This window comes from Terrapene carolina, unplaced genomic scaffold, assembly GCF_002925995.2.
Source record: "Terrapene carolina triunguis isolate 2854851 unplaced genomic scaffold, T_m_triunguis-2.0 Scaffold132, whole genome shotgun sequence".
In the NCBI taxonomy this organism is placed as follows: domain Eukaryota; kingdom Metazoa; phylum Chordata; order Testudines; family Emydidae; genus Terrapene; species Terrapene triunguis.
Genome location: NW_020664483.1, coordinates 11,804,811 through 11,817,362, shown reverse-complemented (window position 1 = coordinate 11,817,362; position 12,552 = coordinate 11,804,811). Strand labels below are relative to the sequence as shown.

The window sequence follows — 12,552 nt, the reverse complement described above, 5'->3', positions numbered from 1 at the left end:
GATCGCGATCTGCGGCGGCAATTTGGCGGAAGGTCCTTCGCTCCGAGCGGGAGTGAGGAACCGTCCGCCGAATTGCCGCCAAATAGCTGGACCTGCCGCCCCTCTCCGGAGTGGCCGCCCCAAGCACCTGCTTGCCAAGCTGGTGCCTGGAGCTGGCCCTGGAATGGACTATAAGGTGGATAGAAAGCTGGCTAGATCATCGGGCTCAACGGGTAGTGATCAACAGCTCCATGTCTAGTTGGCAGCCGGTTTCAAGTGGAGTGCCCCAAGGGTCGGTCCTGGGGCCGGTTTTGTTCAATATCTTCATTAATAATCTGGAGGATGGCATGGACTGCACTCTCAGCAAGTTTGCAGATGACACTAAACTGGGAGGCGTGGTAGATATGCTGGAGGGTAGGGATAGGATACAGAGGGACCTAGACAAAATAGAGGATTGGGCCAAAAGAAACCTGATGAGGTTCAACAAGGATAAGTGCAGAGTCCTGCACTTAGGATGGAAGAATCCCATTCACTGTTACAAACTAGGGACCGAATGGCTAGGCAGCAGTTCTGCAGAAAGGGACCTAAGGGTTACAGTGGACGAGAAGCTGGATATGAGTCAACAGTGTGCCCTTGTTGCCAAGAAGGCTAACGGCATTTTGGGCTGTATAAGTAGGGGCATTGCCAGCAGATCGAGGGACGTGATCATTCCCCTCTATTCGACATTGGTGAGGCCTTATCTGGAGTACTGTGTCCAGTTTTGGGCCCCACACTACAAGAAGGATGTGGAAAAATTGGAAAGAGTCCAGCGGAGGGCAACAAAAATGATTAAGGGGCTGGAGCACATGACATATGAGGAGAGGCTGAGGGAACTGGGATTATTTAGTCTGTAGAAGAGAAGAATGAGGGGGGATTTGATAGCTGCTTTCAACTACCTGAAAGGGGGTTCCAAAGAGGATGGATCTAGACTGTTCTCAGTGGTAGCAGATGACAGAACAAGGAGTAATGGTCTCAAGTTGCAGTGGGGGAGGTTTAGGTTGGATATTAGGAAAAACTTTTTCACTAGGAGGGTGGTGAAGCACTGGAATGGGTTACCTAGGGAGGTGGTGGAATCTCCTTCCTTAAAGGTTTCTAAGGTCAGGCTTGACAAAGCCCTGGCTGGGATGATTTAGTTGGGAATTGGTCCTGCTTTGAGCAGGGGGTTGGACTAGATGACCTCCTGAGGTCCCTTCCAACCCTGATATTCTATGATTCTATGATTCTAGGGCTAGGATTGGAGGAAATTCAGGAACCCTCTGAATATCCCTAGAGCACACAACATTTTAATAGAGCAGTTGGCCAGAGACTGGCAACAGTGTACCAAACCTGAGAGTTCAGTGTCAATATCTAAGAGCTGCACTTACACTTGTCATGCAATTCATGAAAAAGATGGAACTGACAATTTCCCGTGAAAAACATGAAGGATGGGATTTTTGAAAGCTCTCAGCATTGGCCTAACTACTCCTATTGAAGTCGGGGATATAACTCCTAATGATTTCAATGGGAGTAGAGTTAGGGGAAAGCTGAACACTTTTGAAAATCCTACCCAAAAATATCTAATGAAATTCAGACTATCAGTTTTTTCACTGTGGATTTATGATAGGCAATGCCGTACACATAAGCAAGCACTAGGAGAAAACACAATGCAGTTCATGTACCTTCCTTTTCTAGGTCGGATCCTTTGTCTTTTAGATTTTAAGCAAGACTTTGTTTTCCTATCTGTCTGTACAGTTCTTACAACTTTATTTATGGCTTACTACAACTATCTAACAACTGCCCCCCTCCCCAGCTGCTTCCCCCTCCCTTCCTTTCCTCCCTATGACTGGGGGGGGGGTGGGTGTTAATGGACCCCTTCACCTGGAATGGTTGCATGAAATAGGTGTGAACTATTTATGCTAATCAATCTGTCCCACCTTGTATTTAGCAGTGACACTCTGAGTTAGTTTCCCAGACCTGAAGAAGAACTCTACGTAAGCTTGAAAGCTTGTCTCTTTCAACAACAGAAGTTGGTCCAATAAAAGATACTACACCTTACCCACTTTGTCTCTCTAATACCCTGAGACCAACATGGCACAACACTGAGCACATTTTGGACACGACTCGAAATAAATAATAAATGCATAATATTTGCACCTGCTAAACTTGTTGGGAGACATTTATATGCAGAGCTTAGCAGTGTAAATAGCTTTATCGTAGCTGATAAAAAAATCACAGCTAAGTCTATATGGACAGAAAGATGTGATAGTTCTGACAGGTTCAAAGCAAAATTCTCCATCACCTGCATCACAAAATGGAGCACTTGGCTCCTTGCTGGTTTCTATCATGCAGAATTCTTGCATGGCTACTGCTCTTGTTTCAAAGAAGAGAGTGCGGTCTATAAAAAAAAAGTCATTTTTCCTTGTTACAAAATTCAAACCTGGTGTTAAAGAAGTAGCACAACATGTGCCTTTAACAGGGTAAGTGCTTAGGAAGTATGGATGGAACTGTCCAGACAATAGCTCATCACCTGTGTGATGAGCTATTGTCTGGAATTTGGGAATTATGGGAATCTGCCACTTTCAAAAATATATGGGGAAAACTTTTATGTATAAGCTACCAAAAATTAAAAACAACCATGGAAGGTTGTGGCCAGAAGCTACATGACTACTGGAGCAGAATGCATATTTTTATCAGCCATCTGCAAAATGTTTTGAAACAGTGTGAGTTTTTACCCTTCAATGCCATTCTGATCTATCCCAGCATCCAGCCTTTTGATTATCCAGTGAAAGCACAACTGAAGAAGTCATCTCAGCAGAACTGAATGTAAAGGACATATCATTCTGATTTGACTGGCTACTGCAACACTTTCCATATTTGACAAATACTGCAATTAGTTGTCTTTGTGGGCCAGCCCACAGTGTAAGTGCTGAAAGATCCTTTTCATATTATGCTACCCACTGCAAAATGATAAATGCAGAAGCATAAAGCCAGAAAATTTGCATCTATACAGCATGCAGCATTAGGATGAACTCAACTGAACAAAACTTTCCAGAAGTACAAGTACCAGCTGCTTTTCTAAGTGGCTTTTGTTGAAACTGTTTATGTTTCCAAAAAGTTCAATACCCACTATCCTTTGACTCTTGGGTTGTTTTGCAAGTAAACTTCCAACAAGCTAAAAAGAGAGTAGGAAAATCTTTAATTATTCAGGTAAATAAAAAATATTTCCAGTATTCTATAAGGCATTGCTTTGTCAATACTGGCTTATAAAAAGTAATATTGCTCTATGAAAAATGGCACTTATTTCATGGGGAAAAATTATGTCCTTACTAAAACCACCCAAAGATAAGAAATTTTGCAGATACTTAAGGAGAAGGTGCTGGAGGACCAGGAGTCTGCTGGAGCAAATTGGAATGTGGATGAGGGTACAGTTTGGAGCAGAGGAGAGGGAACAAGGGATGAGGCAGAGGCCCATGGGAGATGGAACTGAGGGAACATGGAAGATGGCAGTTTTTTGCACTCTGCACTGGTGTAAATGACTACACCAGGTGCAAGGAAATGGAAAATCTGGTGCTATATACTGAAGAACAATAGTGTACGTTCATCCAGAGAGTGGTCTTTGGACATGACCTACAGAAATCTTGGCCTTCTTCTCAAGGCAGACTCAGCTGTAGAGAACTAGGGGGATTGTTACTTCTGCTGCAGTGTTACAGATACCAAATGTCAAACTAAACATTAAATTCAGGTCTCGTTTGGAACTTCAAGATCCTACAACATTTCCAATACAAGGCTGTGCTAGCTATTACTGAGCACATAATGGAGCACTCAATGCAGTTACTGTACTACCAATATTAAGTCATTACTTAGTGAATTTCCCTATTACTTGAGTATGAATGAGATTATGTAAAGCAGGTTCTACTCTACTAATTTGTTGAGCTTCATGTTTATTAAAAAAAAACCAACCCAAACCTCAACAATACAACGTCTAATTTTGGTCCTATCAATTGTGGCTTGCATTATCTTATCTTAGATCAGCGTTTCTCAAACTGGGGTCCACAAGGGTAGCCCAGGGGGTCCGTGAGGGTAGCCCAGGGGGTCCGCCACCCCCACTGATCAACTCCTCCCCCTCCCTCCCAGTGCCTCCTACACGCCGGAGAACAGCTGGGGACGAGGCACGCTTGGGGGAGGGGGCGGAAAGAAGCGGGGGAGAGGGCAGGAGTGAGGGGGGTGGGAAGAGGTGGGGTAGGGGTGGAGCCTTAGGGGAAGGCGTGGAGTGGGGGAGGGGCCTGAGGCCGACTGGGGGGACTTGGAGGTCTGCGAAAAAATTTAAATCAAAATGGGGGTCCTCAGGTTGCTAAACTTTGAGAACCGCTGTCTTAGATCATTTATTTCTTTGTTTCTACTCTAATTGTTTCAGTAATAGCTTTTTAACACTTCGATATAGATCTGTCATTTGTCAGCATGGCTGTTTATCAAACTGCTGAACTTCTGAAATAAAGTGATCACTTGCAGCCTCTCCCCGATACATATAATATATACAGACGTAAAATGTCCTGACATCTTTTTAACCCAAAATGAGTAAAGGAAAAGGGGGAAAATGTAGCTATCATAGATTCAATTCAGGTTGACACTGAGATTTGCAGGCTAAAAGGAACAGTAAAAATATTGCAACAAACCTGGTAAGAATAAGACTCAGAGCAGCTTAGGAAGAACTGGAACCAAATTTACATCTGTGATGTTCTGTTTAACCCCCTTCCCTACAAATACACATACAACACTAGTACAGTTAAATTAATGGGTATGCCTTACAAAGATTTTAGATCTCATATTTTTCAGATTATTTGGTCAAGATTTGTTTTGTTAAGTAATGACTAATAATAAAAGGGCTGTCATAGCAACAAAATTTCCAGTCAACAGTGATCTGTCATTTAAATAATGAGACAATTATATATCTGACTCATACTGTTAAAAGAGAAAGCTAAGATGTAAAGAAATAGAAGAAAACAAAGAAAAGTAGATGGTTGATGAGCCTTAGTCATATGTAAAGGAAATTTAGTAAAATTGCACATTTGTAGGACAACACCAGAAGAGATGGAAACCACACGAAAATGGGGGAGGGGAGACATCAGTTTCTTAAGTCTTTCTTAGTCACAGTCCCACTGGATCCACTAACTCAGGGGTTCTCAAACTTCACTGCACCGCAACCCCCTTCTAACAACAAAAATTATTACGTGATCCCAGGAGGGGGGACAGAAGTCTGAGCCTGCCCAAACCCTGCTGCCGTGGCGGGGGGGAAAGCCCCACCGCTCCAGGCCAGGGGGCCAAAGCTGAAACCCAAGGGGAGCTGTAACCTGAGCCCCGCCATCCAGGGCTGAAGCCCCAGGTGCTGTGGCTTGGGCTTCAGCCCAGGGCCCCAACAAGTCTAAGTCAGCCCTGGTGACCCCATTAAAATGGGGTCCAGACCCACTTTGACTTTGGGGTCCCAACCCACAGTTCGAGAACCGCAGCACTAACTTAATATACACACACATAGAAAAAGATATAGCCATGCATTAACATTTTTCAGTGTGCATGGCTTATTCCTACTTCAGGAATGATAAGTGAATGGGGAAAAAAACTTGTTGGGGAACTGGGACTGGAGGGCTCAAGTTATTATTAACTGTGATGGAGAAAATACTCAGCTATGTGATAAAAGAGGGGCATCTTCAGTATAAAGAGAAATCCTGCAAGGTCTCTCTGTAGCCTCAAAGCTCCATATACCCCAGGTCCTGTTGATCATCATAGTTAACAGAATCAAATGTGGAAGGGATAGAAGTCATCGCCTGCCCCCAAGGAAAATGGTTCCCCCTCAACTCCAATGCTACTATTCTATGTTCTGACTATGGTGCCTAGATTCAGCACAGAAAATTATGTCTAAGATGACCCTTGAGGTCCCTGCTAACCCTATGATTCTATGGCCCAAAACAAAGCTACAGTACTTCATATTGAAAGTGTGCCCTCTGCATGCTTCCGCTACACCATGTGACAGGATCCAGGTGAGCATTTTAGTGTAGACTACTGAAAGGATGCCAAGTGTTATCAGAAGACAGCTGCCCTTTAAGAAAGCCTGTCTGATCTTGACCTATGCTTGATATTATCTTTGGGAGTGAATATTCTAAGATAATCAAAAGAGATTCCTACGTTAATTCACAGAGCATAATCTGAAAATGAATGCCTCGAATCAGAAGTAAACTAATGAAAGAACAAAATAAAGCTAATTCATCCTTTCCCTGTAGAAAAAGGTTCTGCTAATCTCTTAAATGTCACTGAAATTGCTTATTGCAGTTGAGAAGATAAAACATCAACTCCTATATAACCAAGTACCACCATTTTTTAAAATTCCTTAGAGACTTATTTGATTCACCACAGGTCACATGTAGGATTTCTACTCACAACTTTTGGGGTGTTTTTCACCCAAAGGAGAATGCTATAAGTAAGTAGCAGAGATAGAGGATATTCTATTTTATATCCTTAAAATTACCATCAATGAGAGAAAAAAGTGTTATGAATAGTCTTCCATAAAAGGTATATAGGTTTAATTCTATATAGAGAGAAAGTGGGTGGGGGAGGCAGTAGCTGACAGAAACCTTCTGCATACTTAATATATGTCATATTGAATTTGGGAGAATAAAAAAAAAAGAGGCTGCTATGGAGCAAATGATCATATTTCACCTGAGTCTGCAAAAACAAGTTTTACCATATTTATTTTTGACAAAGCTACAGTAGCGATGACAAGACACAGCAGATCAGTAAGAAGGTTTACTGAGATAAAAGAATTTCAGGGATGGCCTATTTGACATCTCTTTTGTGACTGATACCACACTTCTTTTCTAGCTTGTCAGTCGGAAGAAATAAATCAAAAGCAGACCCAAAACAATAACATTCTTCAGTTTTGCACTGAACATCAGTTGTAGGCCTCCAAATTACATTTTGTAAAGAAAGATTTTTACAAAACCAAATGTGAACCAGTGCTCTTTTCTTTTTGGAATTTCCTTCAAAACGTTCCCTCAATGTGGTGCACAGGTGTATGTGAATTAGAAAATGAAAGTGATGAGAAACAGAAGTTAAACTGACCAGTTGGTTTTAATTATCCAGACTGAGTGAGAAGGGAACAGCATAACTGAGAACAGTAATGATTTCACACTACCAACAACTGTTCATCTCCAAAGTGCTCTAATTAATCCTCAACATCCACATATGGTAGGTGAATAAGTATTATTATCATCCCTATCTTACAGCTGGGGAAATGTAAGGAGAGAGTTCCAGATAAAAAAATGTTCAAATCTGAGTGCCCAACATTAGGCTACTAAATCCATATTTAGGGCCCTTAATATAAGTCGTCTCTTTTTCACAGTTTCTGTCCAAATCCTACTAAAGACAACAGGAGACAGAGATATTCAGCACCTTTGAAAATCTTCAGGGAGGGGAGGTGGCATCGGAGTCATTTTACACTGGCTCTACACGGGGTATAGGGTGGTTCTCTTGTGGCTGGCTATGCTAGCTTAAAGGCTGCTTAGTATTATTGGTAGGGTGCAGCCCAGCCCAGGATCTGAGCTACAGTTTACAACTCAATCATTGACATTCACATTATGCTGAAATTCACCACACAAATTATTAGATACTTCTACTGGCTCAGTCATTTCCAAGAAAAGATTAGCATAAAATGAATAAAACATACTTCTCTGTTTTTCAGGTCCCCTTTTGCCAGTCTCTAAGCAAAAAGAGCCTTTTGTGCGTGCGCAAAAATAAATTGCAAAATTAAATAGCCAATCTTTACAATGGAATGACCACTTTGGGGAGGAGGAGGGAGATTTAGCAGAGATATTTTTATTTGAAAAATAGTTGAACATGTGCATTAACTCCATTTCATAAAATTGCATAAAGGTGTGGTTATCTAGAATAATGCACACGTACAGTACATACATTGTTTACGCCAATTATGAATTTGGCAGGCACAACTCCATTTACTTTGTCCCTTTACTGATCCCAGATGTGAAATAGTCTCTGGCCTAGATTTTCAAAAGTGACAAGTGATTTGGGGTCCCCAGTTTGGGTGCCAAACTCAAGGTGTCTTAAATGGGCCCTGATGTCAGAAAGTGCAGAGTCCCTACCTCCAGAAAAATCAATCTCCTTTAAGGGGGTCTCAAATCACTTGTCTGTGTATACGTAGAAATCTAAGAATCTACTCTGTGACAGCAACGCCAAAGCTTCTCCTCTGAAATAGCTGGTGCTACCTTTGTCAGAGACAGAAAACTCAAGTTCGTGATCCACTCTGGAAATTTCTATGTGCCTGAATATTGTACCCAGAGAGAGGGAGCGTGATTGAGCACTGTCAGCCACTTCTACTGTACTAATCAAATCTAACAAAACCCTTCAGACAGAACGGTACTGAACACTGCTAAAATGAGGAATAAGACTGTAGAAAAAAAGTTAAAATACGACGGACAAGGTCTAGATAGAATGGGATGGAAATATAATGAGAAAACTGCTGTGTCCCTTACACACAAAGGGCTATAATGCCCTAAGGCATGTGTAGGTTATGTTGATATTGTTGTACTGAAGAATCATCAGCATAATGATATTTGGTAGTACTGTGATGTATTTCACTACTGGCAGTTGGTAAAACTTGTCTTCCCTGTTGAAAATCAAGAAAATTGATTGTGCAAAAACAGATCTACAGAGATAGGTCATTTGTTTGTTGATGAAAGAAAATCTCTTTTGCATTAAATAGATTTTTACAGTTACAAGTGCAGTGATGTTGTAGCCACTCCAAAGAAAGAACAGTGGCAATTAAAAGTACGTCGCATTTCACATACATGCTGACAGAATAACACTGGGTAACAGTGCGGTGTCCAATGCCCCAGAGCTTCTGGAGTCATCTGAATGCATCAGAGCCTCAGCTTTCAGTTAAATTAAAAGTTTCTCGCCCTCACGGTTGTGAAGGAAAACTTGAAAACATGACCCATGTATAAGAGATCCAGCAATGTGTGTCTGAGGCTGCAGACAGCCTCAGACAGTATCTCTGAGGTGTAATATCCACGTATATCAAAGGACTGATAATGCCAAGACCCTCTACTCGGGGGAGGGGGGGAAGAGGGGGTCTACTAATCAAATGCCAGAGCGGGATTCTGAGTGTGGTAAGAGCAGAAGAGTCCACTGGGCTCAATCCACTCACCCAAGGTGATACACCCCCAATGCTTAGATAAGAACTGGAGAAGGCCTTACTCCCACCCTTGACTGGTGGAGACACCTGCTGCCATCATCTCACATAAAGAGATAGGATCCCTGCTGAAGAGGGGGGATTTATGCTACTGCCCCTCCATCCCTGGGGACTCCAAGTGGGCAGCAGGGCCATGGGTTGGGGGAGGGAATGTACAGTTTCTTTGCTATGCAGCTTTAGGACTAGTACTACATTCTTTTTTAAATGGTAAGTTCCTTTTTCAGGATTTGAAGAAAACATTAATCTTTACCATTGCCACGTAACAGCAGTGGCATTGGCAGATCTGGGCACTAGGATAGCTGGATTCTTATCCAATTAATAGCACACACTTGCTGAATAACCTTAAGCAAATTACTTGGCTTTATATCTTTTTTCCATGTTTAAAAGTGCTTACCATAGGCAGTGGGTATAAGAGGCCAGGGCAGGCTAAGCCTCCCCAAACAGCTGGCCCGTCACATTTGGAGCATGACACTGCCGAAAGGGAGGGTGCCCCAACCATGGCCCTGCCTGCGCTCTGCCCCAAGACCCTGCTTCCGCTCATCCTCTTCCCCCAAGGCTTCGCTTCTTCCTGTCTCCGCTCTGCCCGCACAAGAGCTTCACGGGAGGGGGTGAAGAGGAACATGCAAGCGGCTGGCTGGCCAGTGGGTGGGTGGACCAGGGGAGGGCACGAAGAGGGGCAGGCGGAGGGGGGCCAAGTGGGGCCACGGGTGGAGCATTGGCAGGGGTGTTCAGGGAGAGGAGGCTGATCGGGGCAGGCCTCGGGGCAGGGCCACAGTCCGGGTGCACGCAGCCTCCCCAAATGGAGGAGTCACGTGCTACCCATGGTGCTTGCCCACCTGTAGGCCTGGCATAAGCAATGAAACAAAACAGAAGTAATGAAACAGAGGTTAACAATGGACAAAGCATGAATGTACATGTTGCTAAAGAAATAGTAGGAAGAAGAGTAACGTGTGATAAGCTTGCACCTGCAGCTTTGCTTACTAGTACGCTTTGTAGTTCTTGGATAGTTTATGATTTATACAGGGATCGGTTCACAAAATTAGTAATGTAATGTAGAATATGTACATAATCTGATTTATAATTATGTACTTTGGAGCTGTGGTGTATCCTACCCCACCGCCTACACTTGAGCCTGATCATAGTCAGGTGTAGTTTTATGAAATGCCTATAAAGAAATCTCAGTAATGAGTCTGGATTTGAACCGAGTTTTTGAATTCCGGAGTACTGGATAAAGTATTCTCCCAGAATTTGGTGATGTGTTACTCATAAACCAAGAGGAAAAGATCCTGGAAGGAATCCTAACGTCAACTTGTAAAATGCTTTGAAATCATTGGATAAAGGCACTACATAAGTGCACACCTCATTATCAATGTATTTCTTGTTACACTGGAAGTGCTTCCCAAATATAAAGCAAGTTAAGGACAGAGATGCAATTTAACTTTGAGTTTATTTGATTCATTGCTGTACTGTAATATTTTAATGGTTTTTTAATTTTTTAATTTCTCTGTTACTTTTTATGATTTGTTTAATGAAGTAATTTGTAAGATAATTTTGAAAACTATTGGATTTTATGGCTAATACCTCTCTCCCCACAAAAGATATTAAACTAACTAGTGGATTTTGAAATAGATTCAGGGCCTGGAGCCTACGCACAGCAATGAACATTCAACGTCTGTGGTGAAGGTTACTATGTACGTTGTGAACTCTGGTAGCTACACAATAGTGTTTGGAGGGTGCTTAAAAGACAAAAAGCAACAATCAGTTCCAATAATGTATATATAAATGATGGAGAGATTGGGAAACTGCCAGTATAGGGGCTAGCAGAATTGTTGGATAAAACAACTGTTGGCAATTTTATAGCTGCACTAACAAATCAAAGTCAGAAGACTCTGCAGCTCTCATGGAGCATTCATAGAATTTGAAGGATAAAAAATGAACAGATTATGAAAGAAGTGCACCCCACTATTAAAAGTGTTTGCCCTACTCCTCAGACTGCTTTTAATTTATAAGCATTTATACATTTTACTTAATATTTTAGGCCCTGATTCAGCAGGGGTACTTGACCCATTGCCAAGTTTAATAGAACTACTCACATTCTTAAAGTTCCTCGTTGAAATGGCCCTCTAAAGAAATATTATACCAAGTTCCTGGCTGAAATGGGAGCTTACAGGGGGATTATACCAACACACTCATATTTATTATTATAGCGAAAGCAGCAGTCACAGCTATAGTTTTAAGACTGTCTACGGATTTCCATTTCTTAGCCCCTATTTGAGGCTCTCAAAACATTTTGAAATTTCCACCAATTAGACTCTGCCCAACGGTGAATTTTTCTGGGTAGTTTGAGGAAAAATGGTTCAGACATTTTTTGCATGATCAGACAGTAAAAAAAAAAGTATATATTTTCCCATTTTAAAAAATCTTGCATCCTATCATTGAACAGTTCTAGAACTGAAACAGCTGGAAGCTGAAAGCTGAAATTTACCTAGAAAATAACCTTCAGTGAGGAGAAGTTATTTTGAGTTTTCCAGCGAACATTATTTTTTATTTGGCTGAGTTATAACCTTTTGAAAACCACATGTGGTGCATGCACAATATAATGTTAACACCACCATTGGGTATTTTTAACAAAGATCCGATGACGTTCTGAAGGAAGGCAAGCTGTAATGGGCAAGCATACGTGATCTGTTAGCTACGGTCCATACTCAAAAACGCACCAGAGTTTTATAGTGAATGAAGCTGAGGTTTACTAATGCCTAGCCTCATTCTCTGTGTATCTTTTAAGTGTGCACTGAGCCATGCACAAAAAATTGTCTATTGTCCAACATACTAAATATGACACATAATTGTGTCAACCAGCACCTTCGGAAACACCACATACCTTTGCTTCATCCAGCTTGTATTCTGATGCATAACTTTAAATGACAGCCTCATGAGCTTGTCTCAGCAGATTGGCACATAAGACGGTTACACAGTCTGTTCATTTGAAAGTTGTTCTGCCTTACTATTGCTGAGGTCACTTAAGATTTTCCACAATAATGTGAGTTTGATGGCGTTGGGGTTGCATATTGCTTTCCAATATCTGTTGAATAGGAAAGTGAATGCAGAAGGGAGTGTTGGATTGTGTTAGCAACAGTACTGTAGTAGAGTTGGCAGAAAAAAACCCAAATGAACAGTTTTCCATTAAAAAAAATGCCAATAAGTCAAAATCGAAAAAAAATAATTTTGATTAATTTGGTTTAGACCTGTATGAAAACATTATTTTGCTCTATTATATTTAAATATAGTATTTAATACCA

The 12,552-nt window shown here is 41.6% G+C and overlaps 1 protein-coding gene across 1 annotated transcript in view; it reads right to left on the bottom strand.

Annotated features, from left to right (window-relative positions):
• The window catches only part of MACROD2 (mono-ADP ribosylhydrolase 2), a 1,327,587-nt gene that overhangs the window by 465,357 nt on the left and 849,678 nt on the right, over positions 1-12,552 (bottom strand). The gene's annotated exons all lie outside the window — the stretch shown is intronic.